The sequence below is a fragment of the Marmota marmota genome, unplaced genomic scaffold (assembly GCF_001458135.2).
Source record: "Marmota marmota marmota unplaced genomic scaffold, marMar, whole genome shotgun sequence".
NCBI lineage: Eukaryota > Metazoa > Chordata > Mammalia > Rodentia > Sciuridae > Marmota > Marmota marmota.
The window spans coordinates 9838186-9845690 of NW_026000075.1; the positions used below are offsets into that span (position 1 = coordinate 9838186).

General features: G+C 41.5%; 1 long non-coding RNA gene across 1 annotated transcript in view; it reads right to left on the reverse strand.

The window, feature by feature from the left end:
* The window catches only part of LOC125620081, a 30026-nt gene that overhangs the window by 13754 nt on the left and 8767 nt on the right, over positions 1–7505 (reverse strand). The window contains exon 3 of the long non-coding RNA XR_007351665.1: positions 5052–5212. This is a non-coding gene — a long non-coding RNA (uncharacterized LOC125620081). The remainder of the gene's footprint in view (positions 1–5051; positions 5213–7505) is intronic.

The following is a 7505-nucleotide window of genomic DNA, read 5'->3' on the forward strand; positions in this document are numbered from 1 at the left end:
TTATGCAGGGCGGACGTGCGTGCGTGCACCATAGGTGATGACCTGACCTTTACTATGATTGGCCCCGGGGGCTTCCTGGTTTAAGATAACTGACTCTCACTTTCTTTATAAGCTAGCACCAGCTTGCAGTAAAGTGCTTCATCTTTGTCACTGCTATCTGTGTGTGTGCATTTTAATCTCCGACGATGAAACTTGGCTTTTCAGCACTGACTGGTGCTGAGGCGGGAGGAAGAGCCATACCTACAGAGGAAGCTTGGGTGATGGCCTTCTTCAGAACTGCCCTAATCTCTCTGTCTTGACTGCCATGATCTGAAAGGTGAGGGACAGAAATTCTCTGTCTAGTCAGGCCAGTGGACTTGCTTCACAGACCTAGCTCCCCTCCCAGGGGGCAGCCCAAGTCTGTTCTTAGAGAAAGAAGCGGGGGCCCTACCTGGCAGTACCCCAAGCCACATTTGCTAGCCCCATGCTGGAGCCATAAAAGTGCTATTTTGATGTCCCCTTCCCATTGCTTGCTTCTATTTCTCAACTGATTCCAAAGGTGGAAGGGGAAGAAGTGTGATTTATTATCACCCCTTAAACCTCGACAATTTCTTTCTTAGCAGTTAAGAAATAATAATAAATAAACAAGAATAAATATATTCCTTTTTTTTTAACCTATCCAAAGGATGTGAGTTCCTAATGCTGGGGTCTGAAGAGATGACAACTGTCCAATAGTCAAAACAAACTGGACAATTAGGTAAGAAGAGAATGAGATAAATTTATCTCCTCTACTGAAAAAATTAATTCATCATAATGAATAGATACATTGGTATACATTCATATATGTGCACACATATTTAATATGCCACAGTTTAAAACACTTTTTGTGTTTTAAACCTCACCCTTCCTCCATCTGTAAATACACTGGTGCCCCCAAAATATGGATGTAGCCAAGCTCTCTCTAAAGGTATAGAAGAATAATGTGAGACCATGAGAATGACCTCATCACTTTCTAGCACTTAATCACCCCAAAATAATTATGAATTATTGTTTTTTAAAAACATGTGAAGGTTTTTACTGACCCCCTTTATGATGACAATATGGCATTTCACTATGATTTGAAATTGTGTTCTGCGGCACTTTGATCTAAATCCCTCCTGCATCAATGTCACCCCAATTCTTTATTAAACTATTGGTGTAAATATTTTTAAAGATGTTATTTACCAGCATTTATATTGGGGATTCCCTTTTTTCTTTCTTTCTTTCTTTCTTTCTTTCTTTCTTTCTTTCTTTCTTTCTTTCTTCTTAGGCTAGGGACACTTTACCACTGAACTACATCCTGGTCCTTTTTCTTTCTGGTTTCGAAACAGGGCCTCACTAAGTTGCTGAGGCTGGCCTTGAACTTGCTTGCTATCCTCCTTCCTCACCCTCCAGAGTTACTGGGATTATAGGGTGAGACACTGAGCCTAGTTATTCTGTATAATAGGGAACTTTGTTTATGATAGGCTCTAAACAAATGTCACTTCAAAATAACCAGTCAAGTCAAGCAAATTCAGAAAGAGAGAAAAGAAGGAAGAGAGAGAGAGAGAGAGAGAGAGAGAGAGAGAGAGAGAGAGAGAGGAAGGAAGGAAGGAACTCTATTGGCTATTGAGCAAATTACTTCTTCTAAAACACATCGTATATTTTATTTTACAACATTCTTGTTGTTTTTATTTGCTTATATAGCTGTGGAATATGAATCTCAGAAAGACTAAGTAACTTGTCCAAGGTCACACAGCTGATGAACTAGATATGGAACTTATGTCCGAGTCTATCCGACCTTAGAAGCTGTATTTTTTAGCTCCAGACTAGGTAGTGTCTCATCTTTGGTATTGGGGTTGGATTTGGCAGCATTTAATTGCCAACAGACTCCACATGTACTTTTCTAATGGAAAAAACAGCCTTTAAGTATGAACAACTCTACCAAGATTTTGAAAAAATAAGGAGTAAATTTGGAGAAGTCAGAGCTTTGAATTTTTTTCCCCATCATATTTCCTGAAAGTAATTGTTCAGGAAGATAAGGTAGTACTTCCAGTAAGACTGTGACAGTCCCAGAAATGCTGACTCATTTGTAATGGAATGTCATTCCTGGAACCATGTCCTCTATAAAGTGGCCTGCCAGGACTCCAATAGAGATGACAGGGCCCCTCTGGTCAAGGCGCCACTCCCCTTTGCTTCCCTGCAGCAGGAATGTGCACAGCTACCTTCTGTCTGCCTGATGCTCACACAATAGGCCAGTGCTAGAGAAGCCAGCGCTTCTCAAATCAGAGAAAGCCACCAGGGCCCTCGTTTTCCTAAGATGAACAAGTTTGAAATTAATAGTTTATGTTCTTTTCCCCTTTGTCATTTTAGCCTCTCATTTTGGATTCTGTTACCCTGCTTAATTTCCCTGACAGTCACTGTCTTAGAGTTCTGCCCCTCGCCACATACAGCAGAAAGCAGAACATAGCAACCTCTCTCCAGAGCCCCCCGACTTGAGGCATCTTACTGTCTGTCCCTCTATGGTTCACCCTGAGGGTTGCTCATTGCTACTCCAGAGCTTTTCTTTCTCTCCTCAGGCCTAAGCCTTCAAACCACTACAAGAACCTGTTCTCATTGGTGTATCTCCAAAGGGTTTTGGAATTGGACATCAAAATAGCACTTTTATGGCTCCAGCACGGGGCTAGCAAATGTGGCTTGGGGTACTGCCAGGTAGGGCCCCCGCTTCTTTCTCTAAGAACAGACTTGGGCTGCCCCCTGGGAGGGGAGCTAGGTCTGTGAAGCAAGTCCACTGGCCTGACTAGACAGAGAATTTCTGTCCCTCACCTTTCAGATCATGGCAGTCGAGGATGTTTCAATTCCTTATTTTAATTGATATCCACAATATTGAACATTCATCATTTCCTCCTTGAAACTTTTGTGTACCTTGATTTCCTTGATATCATTCTCTGATGAAATTTCTCTGATTTGGCTAATCCTTCCCATTTTCATTCACATAATATCTATAGCATTCATCCTTTTTCCTTCTGTACCTTAAATGTGAACCATACCTGGACTCCAGCTTCTGAAATTTCAGTTCTATATGCCCTCTAGATGACCTCATCCTCAAGACTTCAAATGCTCCCATTTTATTGAGTCTACCAAAATAATAAAATCATAATGAGGACAAGATTCACACCAATCTTGGTTTAGAGCATAGGAAACACCTAATATGTGTTTGCTAAATGCGTTAAATAGCTATCTCCAGCTCTCCTTCTTGAGCCCCAGACACGCAAATACATATATGTACATGTGTGTATACATACTATACAAATATGGTATTGTGTACTTGTATGAATGCATATTATACATCTCCTTATTGGATGATTACCTGAATGTCCTCTAAGCATCTCACATTTGTCTATTCAAAAGTAGCTTACTCCCTACTGGTCCCCACCCTCCTTGCTACCTTTAGTTCTCTATTTTAGTAAAATGGCACCATGAAAAACAGGCACCCTGGAAGCCATCTTCATGACTCTCTCTTCATCAACACATCCTCTTTCCATTTCCATCCATTCAGCAAATCCATTTCTTTTTCTTTTGTAAACGTTTTCAATCTATATTCTCTACTCCATCTGCTCATGCTGCCGCAACTTAGCTCAGGGCTTCGTGGTTATGTAGCTAGCAGAGTGCCCTAGCTGGTCTCATTCTCTCCGTTCTCTCTCCAGTTGCTAAACACCCCCCACCCCCATGCAGCCTCTAACTGCTGTCAGAATATTTTATTCTGAAAACAAATCCAGTCACATGCAATTGTAGAACCAGTGCTATAGGCTCCATGGATCCAGCTTTCTTTGTACCTGTGAACACTGCGACAGGAGCTCTGTATGAAAAGCTCACCAGAGGCGAATAGAAACACCTCCTTGTCACAGGAGGGAGCCAATCTTTCAATGGAATCAGAGCCCCGAGTCAAGAGCACCTAGATGCTTACATTTTGATCATGCCAGGGTAGTGTTGCCTGTGCATATTTCTAGCCAACATACTTTATCTTGAACAGGACTTATTTCACTAATATAAAATTATTGCTAGCATCCCTCAGGCTAGTTAATAAACCCTCTAGAGCTACTTGAGATGACTGAGAGTTAAACATTTATAGTAACTACCTGATTAAAGTCTTTCAAATGCTAACTAACCTCCCTGGAGTGTGTATTTCTGATTAAGGTACTTCAAATATTAGCAAATATTAGCAAGTTGCCCCTGGAGGTAAGTTAAACTAACTAAATACACACATATGTATCATACTTTCTATGCTGGATGGTTTCAAACTAAATTACAGACAATATAACACCCTATTTTACAGGGCCTTACATGCATGACGAATCTGCCTACTGGGTAATTAAGTAGTGAAGAATGGAAATGCAACAAATGTTCTGTCGATAAATAAACGAGTGACTTTACTAATCCATTCATTATAAGGACAAAGGGTCTTGATGGGAACTCAGAATTTATTTCATCTCTGCAGGTTTCAATCTTCCATTCTCTGACAGTAGCTACTATTTATTAGTCTCAACCTTACCAAAATATCATCTTTAAAGTTCAAAAGCACACAAATATTGGCAATCTCATGTGGTTTAGCCTTCTATGATGTTTCCAAGCCACCTTTGAATAACAAGGAGAAACGACTGTCAAGCACTGGTGAGAATCAAGCTCCATTCAGACACTCAATGACAAGGTCCCACCGAAGCAGATCCCCACCTCTCACTGCTGTCAGTTGCCTCCAAACTCATTAATATTCTTAATCATTCAATGGGAGGCTGTGGTTGCCATGAAGTTGTCATAGATCAATTAAATCCCGGGAGATTCTGAGGTGACATTCAGATTAGTGGGAAGGTGAAAGGAAATCAATTTTTACTTTTCAGCCTGCAGGTGCCCGAAGATGTCCTGGTGTGAATAGAGAACTCTCATTCAAACACAAAGGCAGAGATGGCCTCCCTTTCCTGGGCCAGTGGCTGAATCTTGCCTTGCCCACTATGGGCTCTCTCTCTCTCTCACACACACACACACACACACACACATACACTTTGTCCCAGAAATTAGAAAGAGAGTGGAATTCCTGTTTCTTCGATCCTTGAAGTAAAATTACCTTGAGAATCTTGGCTTCAAACAGTGATAAGAATACTCGTCTTCATTATTCAGCCAACTCAGGAAGGGAAGAAATGCTTTTTGTGGAAAGGTGTCACTTCAGAGGGGAAGGGAAAGGAAAAATGAGTCAAGGTGGGGCAAAATGAACTCCACCATTTAATTACCCCTGACCTGTCATACTCAGCGAATGTGATTCCTGAAATGCTTTTTGTGGAAAGGTGTCACTTCAGAGGGGAAGGGAAAGGAAAGATGAGTCAAGGTGGGGCAAAGTGAATTCCACCATTTAATTAGCAATCACCCCTGACCCGTCATACTCAGCGAATGTGATTCCTGAAAGGTTGAGTCAAAGCAAAAGAGCAGGTAATTAGACAACAAGCACTAGAGCATTTAGAAGCTTCACATTTCCAGGGTTTGCACTGTGAACAAACTGGATATATGTGCTATGCTTCTAATATATTCTGCTTTCTAATTAGCAATCAGGGCTGATTTGTCAGTCATTCCACCTATAATGCATAAAGCACTGGAACATAAGGGGGGAAAAGCAAGTTCAGAAAAATCAATTATGCTTATATTTGCATTCCCTCCAGGCTGGGGCGTTGCAAAAACTGCCGAAATATTATCTTTCTCTTTACAAAGGAACAGAAAGGAAGGGTGAGATTGCAATTCAATATAATGAATAAATCTCTAACTGTTTGGGGAAAGGTACAATAGCTGAATATTTATGAGATTGGTGATGGGAAATGCATTTCATATGATCAGCAACTGCGGAAATAGTCAGCCATTTTTAAAGAGCATAAGAACAAGTATATGCTCAAGAATCATTTTTGACATATAGGGAATAACAGGAAACATGTTAAAACTCAGTCCTTTATTGGATGGTTATTGGCAAAATGGAAATTTATCATCCCTCCTAAATAGCCGTGAGTGTAACATGATAGTCAGACAAGCCTTCTCAAAAATGGTAGTCCAAATTCATCAGTGTCTCTATTTCCTTGGCTTATATTCCACCCTCAACCAAAGTATCTGTCTTCCATTTCCACCTTTCCACCCAAACCATCTCACTCAAGTCCCCCAGTGGCTCTTAATTTCCCAGTCAGTGCATGCTTTCCAATAATCATCTTTACCAACCTCCCTGCACTTGCTGACACTGATAGCTTCTGTCCTCTTCTTCCTGAAACCTTCTCATTCTTGGTTTCTGTGGTTCTCCCTTGTGATGCTCCTTCTGCCTTTTTCTGGTCATCCCATTTCTCTTTTCTGCATTTGTCTTTATTGGTGCTCACTTCAGCCTTCACACTTTGTTTGCATGATATTTGTTTCTATCCTTATGATTTAAACTGCCATTGACAAACTAAAGATGCCTAAGTCTCTCTACCTCCATTCCAACCTGATACCTGAGCCTCAGTTCAACATGTAACTTCAGATGGAGCTCTACCTAAATACTCACCAATACTTTATTTTCCACCTGTCCTAAAAAGAAGTAAATTTTCCTTCTTTGACTGATGCCCCCACTTCCTCTTTCCCTCCCTTACTGCACTACAGTTTGCAGCTGGCAGCCTCCTAGACATTCTCCAATGAGTCCCACTTTCTGATGTCTGTGTCCCTCCGATTCCCAATCTCTTGAGTGTGGGCTGGATCTAGCAACTTGTCTCTGACAAGTAGAATACAGCAATATGTCACTTCCTAGATTAGGCTATAAAAAGGACACTGACTTCTTTCTTTGTCTTTCTTCTTTTCTTTCTTATTTATTCCAGGGAAAGCCAGCTGCTATGCAGTGAACTGCTCAACAGCAAGGCCTGCAGGTCCAAAGACTGATGTTCCTAGTCAACAGCCAAGGAGCACCTGAATCCTGTCAATGGCCCTGTGCCTGAGCTTATTAGCAGATTCTCTCTCAGTTAAGCCTTGAGATGTCTCAGCTCCAAACACCTTTATTATACCCTGGCAGAGTTGAATGAAGCTTATACGCCGTATGAATTCACTTCATAATAGATTTAATAATCTATTATTTAATAATCGTTTGCAGAAAATACACATGTGGTGAAACCATATAGGAAAAAAATGAAATGAATAACATAATTGAGAGCAGTGTGACTTTCATTAGGGGGAATGGTCAGGGCAGGGGGGGTAAAATCAAAGAAGATGCCACAGGGAATACCAGGGAGTTAATAGTATTTAAAATTGATAGTGAAGTTGGTCTCCTGGTAAAGAAAGTGAGTCACAAACACATGAGTCTCTCTCACTTTGTCATCAAGCCAGAGGGGCAGAGCAGAGCCACCGCCCGTGCCCAGAACAGGCCCAGCGACCCGCCGGCGTGGTAGTCACGTCACCCCAATTGGAGTAGGGGCAGAGCAGAGCCGCTGCCTGAGCACGCAAGGTAGGCACACCTGCGACCG